The sequence below is a fragment of the Desmodus rotundus genome, chromosome 3 (assembly GCF_022682495.2).
Source record: "Desmodus rotundus isolate HL8 chromosome 3, HLdesRot8A.1, whole genome shotgun sequence".
NCBI lineage: Eukaryota > Metazoa > Chordata > Mammalia > Chiroptera > Phyllostomidae > Desmodus > Desmodus rotundus.
In genome coordinates, this window is record NC_071389.1 from 76,032,698 (window position 1) to 76,057,916 (window position 25,219).

Genomic DNA, 25,219 nt, shown 5'->3' on the forward strand with positions numbered 1-25,219 from the left:
CTTGAGGACCAGTGGGCAGTGAGGGAGCCCTGGACAGCACCGGACGGCAGTGTCAGGGTGGCCACCGGAGAGGACGGTCACACAAACAGAGATCCAGGTATTTAGGATCATAAACAGCTCAGCAGCCGAGAAACGGGTCACGCGAATCATTTTTATGCAAGATATATTTTATGAGCGGTTAGGAAAGAGCATACATATGCCTATTTCTCTAAGAGAATTAAATTAAAACGGTGTAATCCTTCAACAAAGGCAGACCAAGCAGACTGCTCAAATGAGCAACATTTTTTTCTCTTTATTCTATTTCCAATTAATTTTTATTTTCGAAAATTAAAACAAAAAAGGAGCTAAAAGGGAATTTACAGATCATGGAGCAACTGCTTATTTTACAGGCTGCAAACTCGGGCTCAGAGAGACTGACTTAGGTGGGGAGGCGGAGTCGGGGGCGGACCCGTTACTGAGGAATCTGGGATGAGGAACCAGGTGGCCTGACTCAGTCCCTCCAGGTATCGACCCGGAAAAATACTAGTAAGAATTCTGGAAAGGTGACACTGTTGGATCCTTCCAAGGAAATTAATGGTCAGCAATTTTATAAGAAGCTGATTATTTACAGTATTTAAACTCATTTTCACTCTCTCTCCTTATTGCTTGGATGATGTGTGCCAATTTTTCTTTACTAAAATTGAAGAAGAGGAAAGATGAAATTCAAGAGGGAAGATGAAAGTCAAGGCATTATAATTATTGAACAGCCAGCATTAAAATTTTGTGACTGAAGAGTTGAAACAAAGCTCAGTGGTATTTGGGAAGTATCTGAAAAAATTAACTCATGGTATAATAAGTCACATGAAATGTTCCAACTGGAAACTGGAAAATTTTCAACTAGAATAATCCAACACAGAGCACACCTATAAAACGTTCTTGAGATGGCTTAATGAAAGTTTGTAGGATGAACTATATGAGTGAGGTATTACAGATAACCTCCCATCCCCCTTTCAAGGCAACCTGCAAACAGAGGTTTGCTGGGCATCCCCGTGAATAAATGGGGTGGTACCCAACTGTATTGTACGGGTATGTTTGGAAGCACACTCTGACTACAGTCCCAGGTCATGGAAATGCCTTTTTCCAGGGATGGACTAGAGCCTGCTCGTGCTGTCTCATGAACACTGATTGTCAGGAATATTTGAACCTGGTCATTAAACACAACCATTATTAAAATTTAGATTATATACACTTACAATTAAATGAGTTCTATGAAAAACAAAGGTACTAAATACAACTCGTCAGTTTCTAAAAATTTTATTATAGCTTACTATTATCATATTTTTTAGTTTATTTAGGTCTGTTGTATCTGTAGAGTGGAACTGTCATACAGTGGTGCGCTGCTTTGTGCCTCTTCCCAAGTCCACGTTCAGTGACATCACATTGGTTGTTTGAAATCACCTGAGGTGGGAATATGTGCACCACGAAGATCAATAAATACTACAAATCAGGGCTTCTCCCACCACTCCCCACTCCCAAACTGGTTATTAAATATCTACCAGTTCACACTGCCTTTTCCCTTATATTTCGGAATGCCAAGGAATGACCCTGCTGTGTTCACCCTTCTCCTCCACAGACCTCTCTCTGCAGCGAAGTGGCTGCAGTCACCCCGCGCTCACCACGGAGTGATCGTCATTTCCACGTCTCCCTCCACACAGGAGCTGGGGCGCGACACCAAGGCTCTGTGCTCTCCGTCCTTAACTAACATGCTCTGGTGCGGGATAACCTGTTTCCACCTTGAAGACAGCTAGAGGAAAAAGTCCTCAGATTCTCCCCAAAGCAGGGCCATCACTCGCTCATTTTAAAGTTTCACTACTATCCTTAATTTTTTCCTGTACTTCTGAATAATCCTGAGAAGGTTACTTCTCTCTTTCCCTCCAGTATATTCATTTAAGCCTGAAGTTTGTGTTGAGCTTTGTTTCTCTGGAGCGATAGGATATTATAAAGAAAAGTGTCTCTCAAACTTTAATGAGCACACCCTGGGGTCTTGTTAAGATGCAGATTCTGAATGGTTATGGGGGAGCAAATACCACATTTCTAAGAAACTCCCAGGGATGCCATCGCTGTTGGTATAGGATCACACGACATAGGAAGAGTATAGGACATCAGTGAACATTAAATCATTACTTCAAAAGACAGAAAGGAAAAAAGGAATATGGACAGAAGAAGAAAGAAGTGAGGAGGGAAATGATGGGGGAAAGTTACAATCAAGTCTATTAGGCAATGGAGTACAGGAGGTAAGAGAAACTGACTTCATTTTATCAAGGTATTCTCCGTCTAGGAAGCAACTTGATGCATTAAATTACAAGTAGGAGTGTAATAAACCTGAGTGCCACACCAGTTTCCTGCCCTGCTACCCTGGTGGAGAAGGGGTCTCTGTGAGTCAGTGGGTCAGGGTGAAGAAGAAAAGAAAACCCTTTCTTGCCATCATCCAAGCTCTGGAGTCCCCTTCCCCCCTGCTCTCTGTTCTGAGAGGGAGCTCCCCTTCCCGGGATGGCTAATGGACCAGAGAGCACAGAGGTCTCCCTGCAGGCATTAAGTACACCCAGGCAGGGTCAGCACTGCACGGCTGACAGGTCTCAAACTTCACATTGAAACCTTCCCAATTTCACATCAGACCCTGAGCTTTTCTAGGAGATGGGGAGTCACACAAAGAAATCAGTTCTGAACCCAACACCAAATTCACCGAATTTACTGGCATTCTTCCTATGAATAGAAATATCATATGCTGACCTTTATTCCAAAACATATCTCAACTGACTAATTATTACAGTGACAGCTGACATTTTTGATGCTTGCTAATGTTTAGGTAAATGAGGGAAGCTGATGGCTATGTTGGTATTTTTATTTTAATAATTATTAGCTTAGCAAGGACTGGAAATCTATGCCCCCCCAGCCCAAGGCCACTGCCTGTCTTTGATACGTGAGTTAATAATGGAATTAATTTTTAAATAGCTGAAAAAAAAAGAAAAAGAAAGAACATTATTTAGTGGTTCATGAAAATGATATGAAATTCAAATTTCAGTGTCCATAAATAAAGTTTTATTGGAACACAGACACTCGTTTATTTACACATTATCTGTGGCTGCTTTTGTGCTACAAGAGCAGAGCTGAGTAGCTGTGACAGAGGCCATATGGCCCACAGAGCCAAAAATATTTATTGTCTAGCTTTTTACAAAAATGTTTGCTGATCTCTGATTTAAAATGATAAAGTATTTCCCACAAGGGTATTAAATAACTATGTGGAATTCTAATGGATTGAAAGAGCTTATAAGGCTTCCAGAAGGGCAAGAAAACCTGCTAGGGACTAGCTGCCACACAGGGGGAATTTATCTCATTAACTAACTGAACTCCATGCCTGAAGACATTTTAAGCGGCTTCATTCAGCTGCTGAGAGCCTGCCATGCTTTGCTGGGAGCACCCTGTGCGACAGGAGGGCTACGGACAAAACTCCACTGTGCTGCTCTGAGGCTTTGCCTCCCAAGTGGGTGTGCAGCGAGCATTGCAGCTTCTGGAAAAAGAAAAGAGAGCGCCAGATTGTAAGAAATGGGGTGGCATTTGAAAAGTCATCTTGAATTTAAAGACCTAATTTCAAAACCCCATATTGTTCTGGTTCTTCGTGTTCCTTTGTCAGACACTTCCACCCAAACATTGTATTTCTGGAAAACAGAAAAAGTCCACTGCCTCACATACACATTGAGTGGCTCAGATGCGAGGGGCCCCTGAAGTTTTTATCTCTGGAATCCTCTGGGGCAGGTTGCCTCAGTAACAGTACCAAGCACATTTAGAAAGCTCCCAAGTCTGTCCATAAACGGCTGAGTGATAAACTACTATTAGGAAAGGAAAATCGTATCAGAATATTGTCATTAAAACACACATACACAACAACACACTTGAATAACCAAGACTTTTGCAATCCACCTGCGAACGCTTGCAATAACACCGCAGATGAATTCATGGAGTTGCCTCAAAATGTAGAGTGCAAGCATATTTTAGGTCTATCCCTTCAAGGGACTTGATATGACAGATTCTTGCAGAGAACAACCAGAAATAAATAAGTAAGCCCCCACACAGGGGAACAATTGTTTGCCAAACCTTGGCATTAAGCCAGCAATCTTGGTGTTTGCTCATTCAACCCAAACTGGGTAAAAGCAGAGAGAAACAGCCACTCTCAGGGTAATAGCTCAGAGTGGCAGCTGAACAGTAAATTCAACCATAATGATCTCATAGAATTATAAGACTTCCATTTACATCTGCCCTTAAGAACTTGTTCTGAACCACGTTTAGATATTATATGGGTCTAATTCTGTGCTGAGATCTTAATGGCAATGTGTGAAAGGAGAAACAATACTTGCTGAATGGCAGTTGTAAAGGCAGGTTTCCTTTTTAGAAAGCTGTAACAACTCTTCAGGTTACACATCGCGATTTTCACACACTGATATTCTCACAATTAAAGAAAAGTAATATTTAAATGATTTTTACTGCTTCCAATTTCAGCACTACGTGGGCACCAAGCTCTGAGACTTTTCAAATTAGTGGTGTGATTTTTCCATGCTGGCCTTGAACATATTGTTTGACGCTCCAGGGGAGTTTGGCTGCTTGCAGAACTGAGAGGCTAGGGGAAGAACAAAGCTCTCTAAGAGACTTGAATTTTTCTGTATCGGAATGTGGTGGAAAAAAGGCTGAGCCAGCTGGCTCGATTCTGATTCCAGTCCTGCTCTGAGCTAGTGGACCAGCCTCCGAGGAAGTTACTTAACCTCTGGGGGCAATCCCCTCACTCTTCTAATGAAGGGGCTGGACTAAGAAATGCTGGATATTTATTAGCCCCTGGAACACTGGTCCTTGATGTGAGGGGCTATAGCATCTGTTTCAGAATCATCTCTGCTGCTTGTCATAAGTGCAGCTTCCCAACCACATGAATGAACTTATTGGATCAGAATCTCTGAGAGTGGTGCCCCAGAATCTGTACTTTCAAGAATTGTCTCAAGCCTTCCAGCCAAGATGGAGGCATAGGTGGACACACTGCACCTCCTCCCACAACCAACAGAAGGGCAACAACAATTTAAAAACAAAAAACAACCAGAGCTCACAGAAAATCGAACTGTAAGGAAGTCCGACAACCAAGGAGATAAAGAAGAAACATTCATCCAGACTGGTAGGAGGGGCAGAGATGGGCAGCCGGGCAGAGAGGACTCGCTGCAAGGCATCGGCTGGACCAGGTGACAGACCGTGCAACCCAGGGCTCCAGCGCAGGGAAATAAAGCTTCAAACCACTGACTGAAAATACTTGTGGGGGTTGAGGCGGCAGCTGGAGAAACTCCCAGCCTCACAGGACAGTTCATTGGAGAGACCCATGGGGGCCTAGAACGTACACAAACCCACCCATTCAGAAAGCAGCACCAGAAGGGCCCAGTTTGATTGTGGGTAGTGAAGGGAGTGACTGAAAATCAGCTGAGAGCTGAGCAAGCACCATTGCTCCCTCTCGGCCCTTCCCCCACATATATCATCACAGCACAGTGACCAGCATTACCCCGCCCGGGTGAACACCTAAGGCCCCGCCCCTTTACATAACAGGCATGCCAAAACAAAACAAAAAAATGGTCCAAATGAAAGAACAGATCAAAGCTCCAGAAAAAATACAACTAAGCAATGAAGAGATAGCCAACCTATCAGATGCACAGTTCAAAACACTGGTAATCAGGAAGCTCATGGAATTGGTTGAATATGGTCACAAATTAGATGAAAAAAATGAAGACTGTGCTAAGAGAAACAAAGGAAAATGTACAGGGAACAAATAGTTATGGGAAGGAAGCTGGAACTCAAATGAACACTGTGGACCAGAATGAAAAAAGAAACATCCAACCAGAACAGAATGAAGAAACAAGAATTCAAAAAAATGAGGAGAAGCTTGGGAACCTCCAGGACACCTTTAAACGTTCCAACATCTGAATTATAAGGGTACCAGAAGGAGAAGAGGAAGAGCAAAAAAATTGAAAACTTATTTGAACAAATAATGAAGGAAAACTTCCCTAATCTGGCAAAGGAAATAGACTTCCAGGAAGTCCAGGAAGCTCAGAGAGTCCCAAAGAAGCTGGACCCAAGGAGGAACACACCAAGGCACATCATAATTATATTACCCAAGATGAAACAGAAGGAGAGAATCTTAGAAGCAGCAAGAGAAAAGGACACAGTTACCTACAAAGGAGTTCCCACAAGACTGTCAGCTGACTTCTCAAAAGAGACTTAACAGGGAAGAAGGGGCTGGAAAGAAATATTCCAAGTCATGAAAAGCAAGGACCTACATCTAAGATTGCTCTATCCAGGAAAGCTTTCATTTAGAATGGAAGGGCAGATAAAGTGCTCCTCAGATAAGGTCAAGTTAAAGGAGTTAACCATCACCAAGCCTTTATTACATGAAATGTTAAAGGGATTTACCTAAGAAAAAGAAGATAAAAAATATGAACAGTAAAAATGACAGCAAACTCACAGTTATTAACAACCACACATAAAACAAAAACAAAAGAAAACTAAGCCAACAACTAGAACAGGAACAGAACCACAGAAATGGAGATCACATGGAGGGTTATCAACAGGGGAGTGGGAGGGAGAGAGAGGGGGGAAAGGTACAGAGAATAAGTGGCATAAATGGTAGGTAGAAAATAGACAGGAGGAGGATAAGAATAGTGTAGGAAATGTAGAAGCCAAAGAACTTATAAGTATGACCCATGGACATGAACTATAGGGGGGGGGGGGGTTGGAGGGGGGGGCAGGATGGAGTGGAGTGAAGGGGGGAAAATGGGACAACTGTAATAGCATAATCAATGAAATATATTTTAAAAAAGAATTCTCTCAAGTTATTCATATGCACAGGAATGCTTGCCATTTTGCAGAGAACACCTGGGCTTCACAGAGAGGCCAACCTCAGCTCATCTCTGACCTTGGGAAATTATTTCACCTTCCTAAGTCTCAGTTTACTCATCTTTAAAATAGGACATAGCTACACCTGCAACTAATACAAAATAATATTGACTGTAAGAAGTATATATACTTTTGATTAAAAAATAAAATAGGACATAGAAATAGTATCCACCTATTTTATGGTACCTAGGGTTACTGGGAGGGTTAAATAATTTTTTTAAAGGCATAGAAAGTGCTCCACTCACTGTAATTATGCACTACATGGCAGCTAAGATGATTTTGACTATATTTTCACATTTAGAGTCTACCTATTTTTTATTGTAAAGTAGATAAAATTCTAAAACTCTGACATAAAGTCCACAACTATATCAAATTCACAACACTGCAAGGGAAGAAAAAACATTTTGTTGATAATCAAACTTTTTCAAACTTTTGAAAAAGATTGAGGGTTTAAATTTTTTTTAACCATGAGATTGATTACATGTTATTTTTATACCAACATAGGTCAACTTACCTCTAGCCTGATGTATCAGGCCCTGACTCTAGGAAAAATTTTTTTAAAGTTCAAGCATTGCATGTCATATTACCACCAGCCAGACTCAGGCTTGCGCTTTTCACAGTGGATGCTATTTTTTCCCCTGGAGAAGCCCCGTCAGAGCTGGGGTGAGGTGCATCGCCCCACAGTTTCCTGCTTCGCCCTCCTTCCTTCTGTCCTCTCTCTCATTTGCAGCAGCTACAGGGAGCTGCCTGTTCTCCTTCAGAACAAGCTGCTGTGAGGACCTGATCGTCAGAATTACTTGGAGGGAAATTATAGCTCTCCTCTCCTAGAAAGTCTGTTGAGTCTTGCCAGGGGAATCATCACAGTGAGGCTGCTACTTATTTCTCTCTGTGTGAAGACTGTGAAACTCAGGTGTAAGTACTGTTGCTGGGGTTGGAGATGAGGGAAGTAGGGAGGGAGAGAAAGAGAAAGAGAGATTGAAATTGTTTATAAAGGTTGGGACAACTTTTCCAAATACATAAGGGTGTGTAAGTATGCTCTGGACCAGCCTCCACTGGAAAAGAGGAGCTTGGTTCTTTACCTGCTGTGTGCATCCACACAGCAGGGGGCACCAGTGTCATTGCCTGCAGTAATGGCCCAATTCCATTGGATTCCCCAGACATGGATTGGGCATCTAGTACATGTCAGGTTCACTGTCGAGCCCAAAGTTGGCCCATGCTTACTCTGCTTCAGACTCACCTTTTAGCTGTGTGTAGGCAGGTGGACCTCACATAGTGACAGGCATTAAAAGAGTAAAGGAGTCAGGCAGACATTGTGGATGTAGAATGAGAAAATGTCTTTCATTCCTCAAAAATAGAAATAGGTCTTTGTTAGAGATGCCCGCTCAGAAGGGGAATGTGCTAAGATGAAATACCAGCTCAGTTTTTAAAATGGTCCTGATAGCTGTTGATGGCTAGGTTTTTTGTATGTGATTCCCTACCTGCTTTTAGGTGCTAGTCTTAAGTAACTGTATAGGTTAAAAAAATGTCTGTGCTATTCAAGTCTTCACGGAGCACATGCATCAGCTTGTGTGGGACCTTTTGCAGGGTCTGCGACTGAGGCCCTGTCCTTCTGGGGATTCTTCGTACCAATTTTTCCTTGACAGTGTCTCAGACCAACCACCTCACTTTTCTTGTGAATCCCTCAATCACTTCCTAGATTGCTACCCAGGAATCCCAGCTGACTCCATACTTACAGATACCTATAAAATCAATTACTCGATACATTACATTTTAATTTATGGCCAGACATCTTGTTACTTCCATGTAATCAAGCCAGCTTTCTTATGATCCGCACATGTTTATTAGCCTGTTTCTTTTTATGTAACAGATTAAGGGAGAGGACCAGTGACACACCTCTTCATTTTTCTTGGGGCAACTTTGAAGCATACTTTGCTTTTTTCCTAAAAGAATGCCATTTGTTCCACAAGCTTATTAACTCAAGAAATATTTATTGAATTCCCACTGTGCACCAGGCACTGTGCCAGGTGTTGGGGGTACAGGAAAGACCTAAACAAAGATTCTACCTTCATGGAGCTTATGAAGGGGCAACAGAATAAACAAAAAAGTAGACATCTACCATGAGAGGTGGTGAAAGTGCTGTGCAGAAAAATAAATCCCAAAAGCAATAGAAAGTGACTGGAAGGGTGATGCAAGTTTAGATTGGGGAGTCAGGAGAGGCAGAGAGGAAATGACCCTTATGGGTGTGAATGGGTGGAGTGTTCAAAGCAGAGGGAACAGTAAGCAAAGTGCCCTGTGCAGAAGCATACGTGGGACGTGCGAGGGAGAGCCTGGAGGCCAGGGTGGATGCACAGGAGTTAGGAGAATGCAGGGATGATGTCAGAGAAGTAACTCATGTCAGCATCATTGCCCTTAGGACTGGGTGGGACCTCAAGAGAAGTAGCAGCATCTAGTTCTTGTTCTTGAGGAGGTCACGTATTACTATACTCATCGTAGGAGTTGCCTGAGGATCAGAGAAGGGATGCTGTATCAAGCTGTGGGCCCCAGATGTGGTGGTACCTTATGGTCCTAAGTCCATGTTGCCCATGTGGATCCTGCTATTTCCTATTCCCTTAGCAGAGTTTCTCTAGCACTCGGCAGAGAATAATACTGTATTTCATGAAAAAATTTCCTTCATTTTCCCCGAAATGTCTTTTACTTTACAAACAGGTTGTGTTAGTAGCGACGGGGAACGTGGGTGTTGCTCAGCCAGGGATGTGCACCAGCACGCACTGCAGCAGGAACGTGCCTCTCCCAGCAGGTTTTGCAGCTAACAGCACCCTCAGTTCCTTCCAGCGCGGTATTCAAAGACTCAAAAGGAATAATTAAAGAACTGCCCGTAGTGGGCTGGCCTAAGAGTTTCCTGCCGAGTTTATTCTTTTTTTAATTGAGTTTATTGGGGTGACATTGGTGGTTAATAAAACCATACAGGTTCAAGTGTACATTTCTGTAACACATCATCTGCTTATTCTTGTTCCCCTCTAAAGTTAATCCCAACTGACTTAATTATACTATTCACCAGCTCCATGCTAAAGGAGAAACAGTGATAGATATTTGCAATGATGTTAGCAGCAATATTCACCTAGCACTACACGATGTAGTAAAAATGTACTTCCAATTGTTCAGAGCAGATGTGGTGTCACTTCAGCCTCCTGGAGGGAACTATTCAGCTCTTATCCTCTTATACATTTAGCTTTGGTTGAATTAAATTTAGCAAGAATTTAAAAATTCTTTTATTTCCCTTCTTTTAGGAAAAAAGCAAAGTATGCTTCAAAGTTGCCCCAAGAGAAATGAAGAGGCGTGTCACCGGTCCTCTCCCTCAATCTGTTACATAAAAAGAAACAGAGGGTGAACCTGAAAACCAATCTGAACTGAATGAGTACCATACATCTAGACAGCTTTAAGAAGTTCAGTAGAATGATACCTCCAACCTTCTTCCCTTTCCCCTGATGTGACATGGTCCAGATAGACTTCTGCTTCCAGTCAAGGTGGAATAATAAGGACCAGACTTACTCTCCCACTGGAAACAATGAAAAACAAACTAAGTATGTGAAGCTATGGTTTTCAAGGCACTGGACATGAGACAATGAAAGGCAGTGATCTCTGAGAGGTGGAAAGCAAATTAAATGAGCCTGGTCATCTCCAGCTAACTGCCCTGAGAAAGTTTCCGGATGATGCTGCAGAAGGCAAAATCCCATGAGAGCCCAGTGGATGCCTTTCATCAAGGACAAGCTGAGAATCCCAGGAGGAAAAAGGGGGCTAGAGCTTGACCCCAAAGGTACTTTGTGCTAGAGCACAAAGTACCTGAGAAGACACATAAAAAAAAACCAAACTCTGGATATTTCAGAGGGCTGCTTGAGTACTCATCAGCACAAGCATATGAGAAAGCTGCCCAGGCTGCAGAAAGAACCACCCAAAAGAAATATAAAGGATAGTACTCAGAGCTCTCACAGTTCCGGTTCTCACCAGCCAGCCTAGAACACCCCAGAAGGCATAGGTTAGAGTAATCAGAAAGTACTAAATGCTTGTCATTAGCAGCTGGGGGGGGGGAATGGTCCCCTCAATAAGCATCACTGTGGTCTGACCTAACAATTCATAAAAGCAATACCTGAAACTGTGTCCAAGTAATGGCGCTGCATTACAAAACAAAGTTCAAGTGTGTTTATCTACAGGAACAAAAAACTCTCCAGAACCCCCCAAAATAAAATTGATAATGTAGACACATTTAATAAAAAACCTATCAAGCATGTGGAAAAAAGAGGAAAATATACACAATTAGGAGAAAAATAAGTAAACCAAAACTGACTCCAAACGAACACAGATGTTAGAATTAGAATACAAGGGCATTAAAACTTATTATTACTGCATTCTCTGTGTTCAAAGAGCTAGAGGAAAGTTTGAGCATATTAAGCAGAGACATGAAAGATACAAAAAAGACCCAAACTGGATTTTTGGAGTTATAATGGCTGAGATTTTAAAAATATTCTGAGTGGGATTAATGATTGTCTCAGTCCACTGAGACTGCTATAACCAAGTACCATAGGCTGGATGGCTTATACACAAGCAGTTTATATCTTGTAGTTCTGGAGGTCTGAGGTCATGGCTGCTATCTGGTAGGACCCCTCTTCCAGGGTGCAGACTTCTCACTGTATTCTCACATGGTGGGAAGAGGGTGAGAGAGTTCTCCGGGGTCTCTTTTACAAGGAAGGATACAAATTCCATTAATGAAACTCCGCCTTCATGATTTAATCACCTCCCAAGTTTTCACCTTCTAATACCATCACGTTGGGGGTAAGGATTTGAACATATGAATTTTTGGGGAGCACAAACATTTAGTTCATTGCAATGACCAATTAGACGCTGCAGAAGAAAATACTAGTGAACTGAAGAGCAATAGAAACTACCAAATGGAACACTTCAAGAAAAAAAGACTAAAGCCAAAAATGAATAGAGTGTCAGTGAATCAAGGGGCAACTTCACTTAGCCTAAGATACTTATAATTGGAGTTCCCAAAAGAGAGAGCAGAAGGGGGTGGGGAGAAAAGAAGAAAAATATCTGAAAAAATAATGACTGAAAACATTTCAAATTTGATGAAAACTATAAACCTACAGATCCAAGATGCTCAAGGAACCAGTGGCACAAAAAACATAAGAAAACCACATCAAAATATATGATAAACAATTACTCAAAACCACTGATAAAGAAAAATCTTAAAAGCAGACAGAGAAAAAATACTTGCTATGTGCAGAGAAACGTTAAAAGTAGTGAACATCCTAAAATACTAAAAGAAAAATAGAGCAACCTATAGTTTTATATTCTGTGAAAATACATTTCAGAAACAAAGGCAAAATCAAGGCTGTCAGATATACAAACGTTGACCTAAAGCAATCTGTAGATTCAATGCAATTCCTATCAAAATACCCATGGTGTATTTCATAGAACTAAACAAATAATACAAAAATGTATAGAGAGCCACAAAAGACTCCACATAGCCACAGCAATCTGAGAAAAAAGGACAAAGTTGGAGGTACCACACTGCCTGATATCAAATTATACTACAAGGCTGTAGTAATCAAAACAGCATGGTACTGGCATAAAAACAGACACATAGATCAAGGAACAGAATAGAGAGCCCAGAAATAAACCCATGCACATATGGTTGTTAATATTTGACCAGGGAGGCAAGAATATACAATGGGATAAAGACAGTCTATTTATTCAATACATGATGTTGGTAAAATTGAAAAGATGCATGCAAAATAATTGAAACTAGACAACCTCTTATACCATATACAAGAATAAACACAAAATGGATTAAAAATTTAAATGTAAGACTCAAAACCATGAAAATCCTCGAAGAAAACAGGCAGTGAAATCTCTATCTTTTCTCTTACCTACCAATATTTTTTTGATATATCTCTTGGGGAAGGGAAACAAAAGAAAAAATAAACAAATGGGATTATATCAAATTAAAAAGTGTTTGCACAGCAAAGGAAATCATCAAGAAAATGAAAAGACAAACTGCTGAATGAAAGAAGATATTTGCCAATGATACATCTGATAAGGGGTTAATATCCAAAATTTATAAAGAACTCACACAATTCAACACAAAAAAAGGTAATAAACAATCCAATTTCAAAATGGGCAAAGGGCCTGAATACACACTTCTCCAAAGAGGATGTACAATGGTCAATGGACATATGAAAAGCTGCTCAGCATCAGTAATTATCAGAGAAATGCAAATTAAAACCACAATGAGATATCATCTTACACCTGTCAGAATGGCCATCATCAATAAATCTGCAAACAACCAGTGCTGGTGAGGATGTGAAGAAGAGGAAACCCTCTTACACTGTTGGTGGGAATGCAGACTGGTCCAGCCACTGTGGAAAACAGTATTGGGGGTCCTCAAAAAATTAAATATGAAACTGTCTTATGACTCAGTGATTCTACTGGGTATATATTTCTACTGGGTAGAAATTTAAATCACTAATTCAAAGGAATATATGCACCCCTATGTTCATTGCAGCATTATTTACAATAGCCAAGATACGTAAGCAAGCCAAATGCCCATCAATAGAAGATTAGATAAAGAAGATATAATACATATATATACAATGGGTGTACCTAGAGAGTATTATGCTGAATGAAATTAAGTCAATCAGAGGAAGACAAATACCATATGATTTCACTTATATGTGGAATCTAAAGAACAAAAGAAACGAACAAACAAAAAAGAAACAGACTCATAGACACAGGGACTGATGGTCCATGGTGGAGGGGGGTGTTGGGGGACGGTGAAAACGGTGAAGGGATTAGGAAGTACAAATTGGTAGTTACAAAAGAGTCATGGGGATGTAAAGTACAGCCCAGGGAATATAATCAATATATTGTAATAACTGTAGGGTGTCAGGTGGGTACAGGAAATATTGGGGGGATCACTTTGGAAAGTATATGATTGTATAGCCCAATGCAGTATATTTGAAACTAATACAAAATAATATTGAATGTAAACTGTTATTGGAAAATAAAGTTGAAAGAATTCACCCCAGCTGGGTAGCTCAGTTGGTTAAAGTGTTGTCCCAACATGCTAAGGTTGCAGGTTTGATCCTCAGTCAGGGTACATATAAGAATCAGCCAATAAATGAATAAATAAATAGAATACCAAATCAACGTTTCTCTCTCTCTCTCTCTCTCTCTCCCTTTCCCTCTTCCATTCTCTCTTTCTCAAATCAATAAAAAAAAAGCATTCACATGCCAGCAGACACATACAGAGAAACGTTGAAGTCCCTGCAGGCAAAAAGAGCACAATGCCAGTTGGAAGATGCCATATTGGCACGATGCCAGTATGGATCACACAAAGAAACAAAGAGCACCAGAAAAGGTAACTACGTGAATACATCAGTACATAAGAGTTTTCCTATTATCTAAAGCTCTTTAAGAGATAATTGAGGATTTCAACACAAATAATAACAGTGCGGTGTGAGGTTTGTGGCTTACGTGAGAGTACAGCGTACGACAGCAGCGAGAGCACGGAGTCTCTTTGCGCTAGACTTTGGGAGAGAGACGTGGAAATGCACTGGGAAGAATCAATAATATAATATAATGAAAGAACCAATAATATCATCTCTGGATAAAAGCCCAAATATTTGGAAACTAAAATATATTCTTCTAAGAAATACGTGAGTCAAAGGAGCAACCAAATTACTGAAAGAGTCGTGACACCTGGATTCTTTTTCCAGCTCTTTGGGAAATTAAAACACCAGTGATTATCATGATAGTATTTTGAGGGAGTAATTAAAAATAGTAATTATAAATAATAGCAATTGGGGAGTGTATTCATTTTCCTTTTTTTTCCTTCTTTTAAAATTTTAATCCTCACCCAAGGATATGTTTATTGACTTTAAAGAGATGGGAATGGACAGATAAAGAGAGAGAGAAACGTTGATGTGAGAGAGATATCAATTGGTTGCTTCCCGTACTCACCCCGACCGGGGATTGAACCCATAACCTAGCTAAGTGTCCTGACCAGGAATTGAACCTGCAACCTTTTGTTGTATGGGACAATGCTCCAATCAGCTGAGCCAGCTGGCCAGGGTTGTGTTTATTTTTTATAGCTGCGTAAAAAATCTCCACAAATTTAGTGGCTTAAAACAACACACACTCATTGCCTCACAGTTTTCCTGGGTCAGGAGAGCAGTCGTGGCTCAGACGGGTCTCCTGTTCAAGATCTCACAGTGTTGGCTGGGGTCTCATCTAGGATGCAGGACCCTCTTCCAAGCTGATGTGGTTATTGGCAGAATTCATTTCCTTGCAGCTGTGGAACTCATCGTGGCTTGCCTTTTCAAGGCTAACAGAAGAGACTCTCTGCTGCTTCTTTTATCTCTGACCTGTAGACCCTTTTTAAAAAGGCTCATCTGGTTTATTCAGGCCCACCCAGGATAATATCCCTTCTGATTAACTCAAATCAACTAGTGTGAAACCTAAATTATATCCGCAAACATGTTCATTTTTACTATACTTATAACACAATCACGGCTGTGAGGCCCTGTCATAATCACAGGGCCCGCCCACCGTCAAGAAGACGGGATTATCCTGGGGACGTATGCCAGGGTCCTGGGATTTCAGGGGCCGTCTTAGAATCCCATCTGCCCAGGGGGACAGAAGAAAATGAACACAGGCAAAGGATATTATTTGCCAGTTATTGGTACCCATGATCTCTTCAAAGTGACTAAATATTGTTCCTGGATACAAACAATTAGCTTCTATCGGCTTTGTGTTATTTTCTTCCTCAAGACCGTTCATAAGGTTTTGAATAACTTCAATAATAATTATGGTAATGATAACAGTTACTGTTTCTTGAATGTTCTATATGTGCCTGGCACTTTGCACAGTATTTTACATATAATATCACATCTGATCTTCCCATTTACCCATCTCATAGATGAAGAGAAGATCTTACAGCTTAGAAATCTTAAGTAACTGGCCTAAAGTAACACAGCTAGCAAAGAAGGAGTTGAGATTCATCCCCAGAGCTGTCTGATTCTAAATCTGGCACTACAGGGGAAAAAATGGGAATGCAGAGAGCAATGAAAACTGTTTTTACTGCTCGTTGTGCTTTGTGAAAGCTAGTCATTCTTTAGTGAATTGCTTCCATCAAGGATAAATGCAGCCAGCTTTTGGGAAATGCTCTCTCAGTTGGAAAGAACATATAGCAAAGATATATATATATTTCAACTCTGCTAAAGCATTTTCTATCAGTTAGAAACACTGTTTCCCCACCTGCCTTTCTTCTACTTTTTCTCAAAGGCTAGAAGAAGGTCGTACAATTGTGAGTAGTTGAACTGTGTCTCAACGGGTAAGTTTCTCATTTGGAGACTGAAAAGCACTTGGAAACATGCAAACCTGTGCTCGGGTGACACTTCCTTAAAATTTAATTGTTGTGCAATTATTATACGTAATTTCACATTTGATTGTTGGCCGTATTTCTATTATTTTACCCATTTGAAAATGTTTTGCTGCCTTGAAATCTAAGTCCCATGGAAAACCTAGCTCCTCGCACACTGGCTATGGCACAGATGTTCTCTGAAACAAGGGTCCCCATGCAGTTCATTGGCTTCGTTTCTCTGCTCATTGCCTCCCCGGACAGTGCCTAAGAGGGAACAAATGTGTCTTCTGGGGGAAGAAGAGTAAAAGAAATGAAACGGTAACCCTTAAGGAAAAGGAGCTGGTGGGGTAGACACAGAGGTTTTCACCAAGAAAATGCTCTCATGTGTTTGCTTCTAGTTTCATTTGGAGAGAAGTGAATACCGCAATCTCCAGGGAGAATCTGTGGACCCCCTGCTTAAACAGCATCTTCAAACATACAAGGCTAAGTAATTAACGTTGCCACCAGGGGGCAATAATACCACAGTGATGCTGGAATAGTAATAAGCTTCTTTATTGCCTCCAAATCATCTACAACAATAATCTTAGGTGAATAAATTTTGTGCTACTCACAGTCTACAACACAACCAAGTAGTAATACACTAATTACATTTCTGCTTTAAGGTAACAATAATAATTAGCCTATGTAGCATACACAGATAGAGGGCTTTGCAAGGAATACTTCTATTCCTCTCTGCAACCTTCCCCCTTAGATGGAAATCAGCCTTAGAGGGATTATGATGGGAATCATGAGTGGTGGGCAGGTATAGACTGTAGCAGGAAGCCAATCAGATGAGGCAAATGAAGCCAGAGACGAGAAGAGTGCATTTTCCCCAAATCCTCCTCTTAGAAATATGATCATACCCCAGAGATGCTGAGTCCCAGCTATGAGGAATCCCACAAGACTGACTACACAGCCTTCTTTCTCAGTGAGGAAAGGGGCATCATCTCTTCAGTGTACCCTCAGATTTAGCATGCTCTTATTGAGTTCCTTATATGGACAAGGCATGTGCTGGGTCTGGGGCGTACTGCGAGGAATAATAATAACAATAATAATTATACAGACGCAATCCCTGCCCCCAGGAACGTGGGATACAGCTAATGAGTTAATGGTCAGATGAACATGTAATAACAAACTTAGATGATACAAAGGAAAGTATAAGTTAGTGTGAGGTCATATATTGAGCCAGGGTGGGGGTCGGAAACTGACCTTTAACCTGAGGCTTGAGGGAAGAGGCAAACAAAAACTTGGAGAAGAGTGTTCCAGGCTGACCCTTAGGTACACTGGATTATAGAAGGAGAGGGTGGTGCCATTTAACGCAGAGCACTCTTTAGGCCAGGTCAGGGGTTTGGGATTTCATCCCGAGTGCAAGAGTAAGTACTGAAGGGTTTTGTACGGAGGCCTGACATGGATCCAATGATGTTTTTGTAAGATCAGTCTGTCTTCTCTTTGGTTAAAGCAGAGAAAATTATTGGGAGGCTGTTATAGTCATCAGGTAATAAACAATGAGTAGTAAAAGATGAAGAGAAGTAAGTAGATCCCAGATGTATTGTGAAGTAAACAGATCCCGGATGTAACATCCAAGACCTAGTGTTGTCTTGGATGTTGGGTTAAGGGAGAAGAAGGGATCAAAGGTGGCTTTCCAGATATTTGGTGTATGACAGGGTCGGGGGGGTGACATTTACCGAAATGGGGAAGGCAGGAAGAGGAACAGAAGATCAAGCATTCCATTTTAGACTGATAATTTAAAATGTCAGGGAGACATCTAAATAGAGATATCAAGTTGGAGCTCAGGAAGAAGGTGTAGGCTAGAGTCTCAATTTAAGGACCGTCAGCATAAAACCCTGAGAGTAGATGAGATTGCCTAAGAACGTAGAAAGAGAATAGGGCCAAGAATTGATCCCAGGAGGATGCCGACATTTAGAGGCCAGGCAGGAAAGGGATACATGCAAAAGTCGCTGAAGGCGCCACTTGAAAAAAAAAGTAAGAGATATGTTTAAGAAAACCTAGGAGAATGTGGTATCATGGTAGCCAAGAAAAGAGCATCTTTCAAGAAGGAGGGAGTAATCCACTGTATCAAATGCTGCCTTGTAATTAAGCAAAATAAGGCCTGAAAAGGAGAACTAGATTAAATAATATAAAAACCATTGGTAACCTTTCCTAGAGCACATTCAGTTGTGATGGAAAAGGAAGCCAGATTACAGGGCTTCAAAAGAAAATGGGCACCCAGTACTCAAAAATAAATCTTAAATGACTTAATTGAGAAGGGAGACACTAAAACTTTTAGAACAAAATGTGGAAAAGTATTTTCATGATTTTAATATAAACAACTTTGTGAACAATACAGGAAAAGGAACAAGTCATAAAAGTGCACTGATAAATTTGACTACAAGAAATTAATTTAATAGTAAGAACTTCTATTTCATATTCCACATTTAGAAAGGAGAGAAAAATTTTACCCATGTGCATGCATATATACGAGGTCTGTCCAGAAGGTATCCAGGCATGTACTATGAAAAACAGAGACATTTATTGAAGAAGATACAAGAAACATTTTACATAGGACAGGGATGTCTTAGTCCCCTTCAAAGGAGTCACCTTGGGACCTCACAGTTCTTCAATTACCATCAGCTGCCTTGTCATATTTTCCTGAGTCTCATCGATGGTCTGAAATCTCTTCCCTTTTAAAGGTGATTTTAGTTTTGGGAAAAGCCAGAAGTGTCAGGGCCCCAAATCTGGGCTTTACAGGAGTTGAGTCACCTGGGTGATTTGATGTTTCACCAAAAAACTCTGCATGGGATGTGATACAAGAGCAGGCATGTTGTCATAATAAAGCTGCCAATCACCAGTTGCCCATAGCTGTGGCCTTCTGAATCATTCAAACAGTTTCTGCAGAGGAATGTTCAAGCTTAATGAAAAATTTGATGCAGATTTGTTGCTCTACTCACTCAGTCATTTTGAATGGGACAGCCACACAGTAAACGTGCTCACTCAATGGCGTCTACCACCCCCACTGACCAGTACAGTAAAGTTGTCATTGCTCACGCATGCACATTCCAGTCCAGTCTCCTTGGCTGCCAGGTTACATCGATGCTGGGCAAACCATTCTTGCTATATTAACAATACCCGGACTTTTTCTGGACAGATTAAAATTTTGTATAAATATACATGAATATATATTCATATTCAATATATAGAGAGTGAATATATATATGAATGTTTATAGTAACATGGTTTATAGTAGCACAAACCTGGAAAAGTTCAGAAAGATCAATCAATCTCAAATGAATTGGTATGTAAGTGTGGAATTTTATTGAGTAGAATGTTACTTGACACAACATGTAAGGAAAGTGAAATATGTGGGTGTCTTTCACACACATAATACTGAACAAAACCTTTGATGTGCACAAGATTACGTATTGTGTCCAGTTATATAAAGTTCAAGAGTATTATTTAGAAACATGGATATAAATGACCAAAAGAATGAAAAGTATTTGGACTTGGTCAGCAGCCTTGGGCACAGAGAGCAGGGCAGAAGGCTACATTTTCAATATACTTTGTAGTAATATTTCATTTTTTAAAATATGTACATGTATTATTTTAATAAAAATGTAATAATTTTTAAATGAAGGAGAGGTGAGGAAATGGAGACTATATGAGGGAATGTCTTTGGTCCTAAATGGAAATATGGAGATGGTAGTTAGCTGAGACAGGAGATGTGATTGAGGGGGTGACTGTTTTGGTTTTTTTCCAGGAAACATATTTGGTATCAATGGGAAGAGTGAAGAAGGGGAGGTCAAGGATGCAGAAGATTAGGGAGCTAAGCCAAAGTGTGGTCCCTGAGAAGGCCAGAGGAATTAGGGACCAACACCTTTGACTTGAGGACAGACACTTGTGTGTGATAAGAAGGAGGAAGGAGAAGACCGCTGTAGATACAGGAAGGTGAATGAGTTTGTATAGGGAATATGAGAAAGTTCCTACCAGATGGGCTTACTTTTCTCTTTTTTGGGTGACAGATCATTTGTTCAGAAGGGAGGGACAGTCAGAGCTCTGAGAGTGGGGACATTAGGATTTTGTCATTGTAGGGTTGGACCACATTGGGTGTCTACTTGAGGCTGGGGAGCCTAGGGTGCTATCAGCTCTCTCATTTGTATACTCACTTTGGCCAGGCTTTTAAAATCAGGGAGTAATTTCCACCCTGAGATACATAGCAGAGTCCAAGTGGCCACTCAAGGCAATAGGATAAGCATGGCACAGTGGTTAGAAGGTAAATTTTACATGACAGTAATTAACTTCAAATATTTATTTAAAAACCAAGAGCTCATAACATCTGAATGAGTCCAAATAGATTTCTACAGTAAATGAGAGTATTTTAAATGGTATGTTATGATTATAAGAGGTGGCTCCACTCTCTCCCTTAAATTCCTGGGCAAGTGAATTATTTGTTGCCCTGGGAAGATAGGGATACCTGCGAGAAAAACTTTGAGAACCAGTGACAGGCTGTATGGGTGTTGGAGTTACACAGAAGCAAGTAGAGATTAGGAGCCATATTTTTGGACTCAAAAGCATGTACTTTTTCTACTTTCCCACATAATATCAAAAGATTCTTCTTCAAGATTGCTCATTTCTGTGTCAGAATATTCTTTTAATCCATATTCTAAATAATGCATGCAATAATCTTGTATTTCTTTTAATTAACAGACAATTGTGAATGTAGCTCCAGAAATCTGGCTGTGAGTTTTATTAAAACCTGTGGCAATGTCTGCCCACCATTTTGCTGGTGGGCTACTCTACTATTTTGTGCCTTTCTTTAGGTAAAATTCGGAGCTGTACAAATTGGGTTCAAAGTTGTACTAATTCTGGACTCTGTTTAGGAAAATACATTTGCATCTCCACCATCCTTGCTGTTTGACAGATGAGCGAAAGGAGTCACAGAGGTGTTGCTTGCTCGAGATCCTAAAACTCTTAAGCAGAAGCTGCTAGCTCCCTGTTCTGTCAGAGTAAAAGGCACTACTATTTTTGGTTTGGTGTTCTTTTCCATTTCTGGTTATCGTGATCAGAGAGACACAAACTCTTTGCTTCTATGACACTCTCTGATCTCTTTCAGGAACTCACCGGCCATGTACTATCATAGATACTCTCACATAGTAAGGCCCTTGGGTGCGGGTGGCAGGTGGGGAGATTAAAAAGCCATGTAATAAAATAAATATAAAATATTACCTCAAACTATGTGCCAGGAATTATAATGAAACCTGTGAACTTAACCCTTTTTTAAATAACTTGTCAAAACCTGTTATCTCATTAATGCTGTGCCCTTTGAAAAGAGCCAGAGGTGAATAATCTCACTGGTAATGAATAACGTTCATTGAAAAAGAATTTAAAGAATGTCCAAAGGGGTAAAAGTTATTTTAAGCATTTAGGAAAACTAAACATTTTCTACACACCAAAAAGGGTAATATGATATCAGAGTGTAATACAATAGCAGTAATCAGATTCGGGAGAAATTTGCCACTGACAGAAATAGGAGACGCGGGCCAGCGCCATTGCCGTCCCAGGAAGGGTCTTTGTCTCATGGGTTCAGTAGAAGTGCACCGATTCCCTAGAATGACAGAGAAGATAGAAAAAAAAAAAGCAAACTAGGAGACTGTTATAGATTCAGCCAGAATTTTCATCATGGTTTTTGATTGGGAGGGCATTTTATGATGCAGGGCGCCAGAAGGTTTCCAATCTCCTCCTCTCCCCACCACCTACCACCCATCCCTAAGAGGGAATAAAAGGAAAATGATAGTGATGAATAGAATCTTCCGATACCACCTTAGACCATGATGTGGAGCTGTCTTCCCGTGGCAGGGAGACTCTAAGATACCCCCACCCCAAAACTTCCACCTTCTAGTATACATGGCTTTGTGTAATCTTCTCTCCTTGAGTGTGGGCTGGCCTAGTCACCTGCTCTAATCAATAAAATCCAGCAAGATGATGGGTGTCACTTCGGTTATTAAACCACATGGGATTGTAAATTCCAAGTTGCTAGCAGACTCTCTGCATTGCTGCCTTTGATGAAGCAAGCTGCTGTTTTGGAGAGGCCCACGTGCAAGGGACTGGCCAGTAGTCAGCGAGAAACTGAGGTCCTCAGACCAAAAGCCTGCAAGGAACTGAATTCTGCCAACAGCCTCATGAACTTGGAAGTGGATCTTCCCCAGTTAAGCCTTGAAATCAGACCCCACCACAGGGCAACACCTTGATTGTAGCCCTGTGAGAGACCCGGAAGCAGAGAAGCTGATTAAACCAGGCTCAGACTCCTGATCCACAGAAGCTGTGAGATAATAAGCGTGTGCTCTTTCAGCTGGGGGAGTATCATCTTACATGCACTCTCTGACTTCCATACTTTTGCCCAGTTGTCTCTTCTGCCAGGAATGCCCTTCCTCATCCTTCCCTTCCTTCAGGCAGACTCCAATTTTTCTTGCAGTAGTCTGCCATGGAGCTCACTACCTGAAAACTTTCTTGAATAGTTAGGCTTTTCCCCTCTGTGCCTTTTTTTTTTTGGCACCTTGTACCCTCTCTTGTCATGCTTGCTGCATTGTCATCGAGCGTGTCTGGGTCTGACTGCTCACTGGACTATGGGATCCTGGGGGCAGGGATTGTACCTCTCCATCTATTTCCCCAGCATCCACCAGAGTGTCTACCCCACAGTGTTTATAGTATTAATATCTGCCAATGGATAACAGGTTCTGAAAGAAAAACACCCGGCCGTGCCTTTGTGAATATGCCAAGGATCACAAACCCACCCCGGTCAAATCCCATGGTCAGAAAAGTTTGAATAAGCAAAAGATTTTTCAGCTTGTGCTGTTGGCCCCCGATTTGATTTTGAATACCACACTCATTGTAATCTATTGCATGAACATTTTAGCGTAGACAAAAGACCTGAGATACTGGGAAAATTTGTTTTCAGGAAATTTTGTTTCGGTGAAAGAGTGAGCCTGGGATGCCTAAAATACTCCCCTGGATTCCAGCCCTTTGCAGACTATCACCAACTTTGCATCCATTCCTTCTGCCCCCTCCCACACCCTGCCTCCAGCCATCACCTTTTGTTTCCCTGTTGCCCCACCCTCTCCAGCCATGGCCTCCACACTGGGATATATCTGGGGCATCTGCATGGTAAAGTTTGCCTCTTCACCCTCCCTGGTACACTGGTGAAATTGCGATCTGTGGATACACAATATCTCTTGCAGTACCTCTGCCTAAGAGACCTTCGTTCTGAATCTTTGTTTGTGGGGCAATACCAGCCAGTGGCAAAGCCTCACAATGCTGGGGGGATTTATTGCCTTAAAGGTTGGAGGTTAGGTGCATGGGTTCTAGTTAGAGTATCTTGATTCAAATCCACTGCTTCCTTTCACTAGCTGTAACACCTTGGACCAGCTATTTCTCTGTGCTTATCTGTTTTTATCAGTAAAATGGGTAACAATAATAGCACTCACCCCATAGAGTTGTTTCAAGAAGATTAAGTGTATTGCTACGTCCTTAAAGCTCTTGAGATAGTCCCTGGCACTATATAACCACTTGCTCTTGTTGAAAATTCCAAAGTTTTAATGGATCCAAAAACTATGGTATATTTACACAATGGAATTCTACGCAGCAGAGAGAAAGAAGGAGCGTATACCCTTTGCAACAGCATGGATGGAACTGGAGAGCATTATGCTAAGTGAAATAAGCCAGGCGGTGAGGGACAAATACCATATGATCTCACCCTTAACTGGAACATAATCAATAGAAGAAAAAAGCAAACAAAATATAACCAGAGACATTGAAGTTAAGAACAATCTAACAATAGCCGGGGAGGGGGGCAGTGGGAAGAGGGGATTACAGGAACTACTATAAAGGACACATGGACAAAATCAAGGGGGAGGGTGGAGGTGGGAGAGGGAGGTGGGTTCAGCTGGGGTGGGGGGGAGGGAAGGGGAGAAAAGGCATACAACTGTAATTGAATAACAATAAAAATTAAAAAAAAAAAGAAAGAAAATTCCAAAGTTTGCCAGATAATAAGAAATGTGTGAAAAGGGCTCCACATGCTAAGTTCTGGCCAGCAAAATGCTACCACCATGCAGAAACACCATGCAGGAAATATTTAATATTGTGCCATTGGGCAAGTCCAGGTTATATTAAAGGTGGAACACTTCAGATTTTGATGCCTCTCTCTCACTCTCCTGCGATTTCTATTTGGCTAACAGGATGATGCCCTTCCTTCAGATAGCTTTACATCCTGGCACCTTTGTCCCAAGGACCTTAGTAATTACCCCATACAATCTATGACAGGACTAGTGTGATCTCCACTTTTTTCAAATATGAAAACTAAGGGACCAAAAGATAGAATATGGACTGATGGATACACTTTGGTCTACGTTTAACTAAATCCCTTTAGGTGCAAGCTCCCCCGTCAAATCTGCATTAGTGATGGTACTCCACGTTAATGTCTCCTTTATCGAAGGCCTATAACATACTCATTGCTCAATTACACACTTTTTTGATTGTTGTTCTCTCTTTCGTGCATATTAGTTATGTTTCAGCAAGGAAACTTACTAAGGCTGGGGACTATATCTTGCACATTTATTTTCATTCTTTATATAAAACACCTGCTGTTGAGCTCTGAGAAATAGGTTATTAGGGACAGGGTAGGTAATGGGTAGAAGAAAACCCAGCAGTCTGTGCCAATCTCTAGAATATGCGGGGTGCATCATGTCGGTAGGCAGGTGGCTTTTCTTAAGATGCGCTATCAACAAAACATATGCAGCTTCAACATCTCTGGGC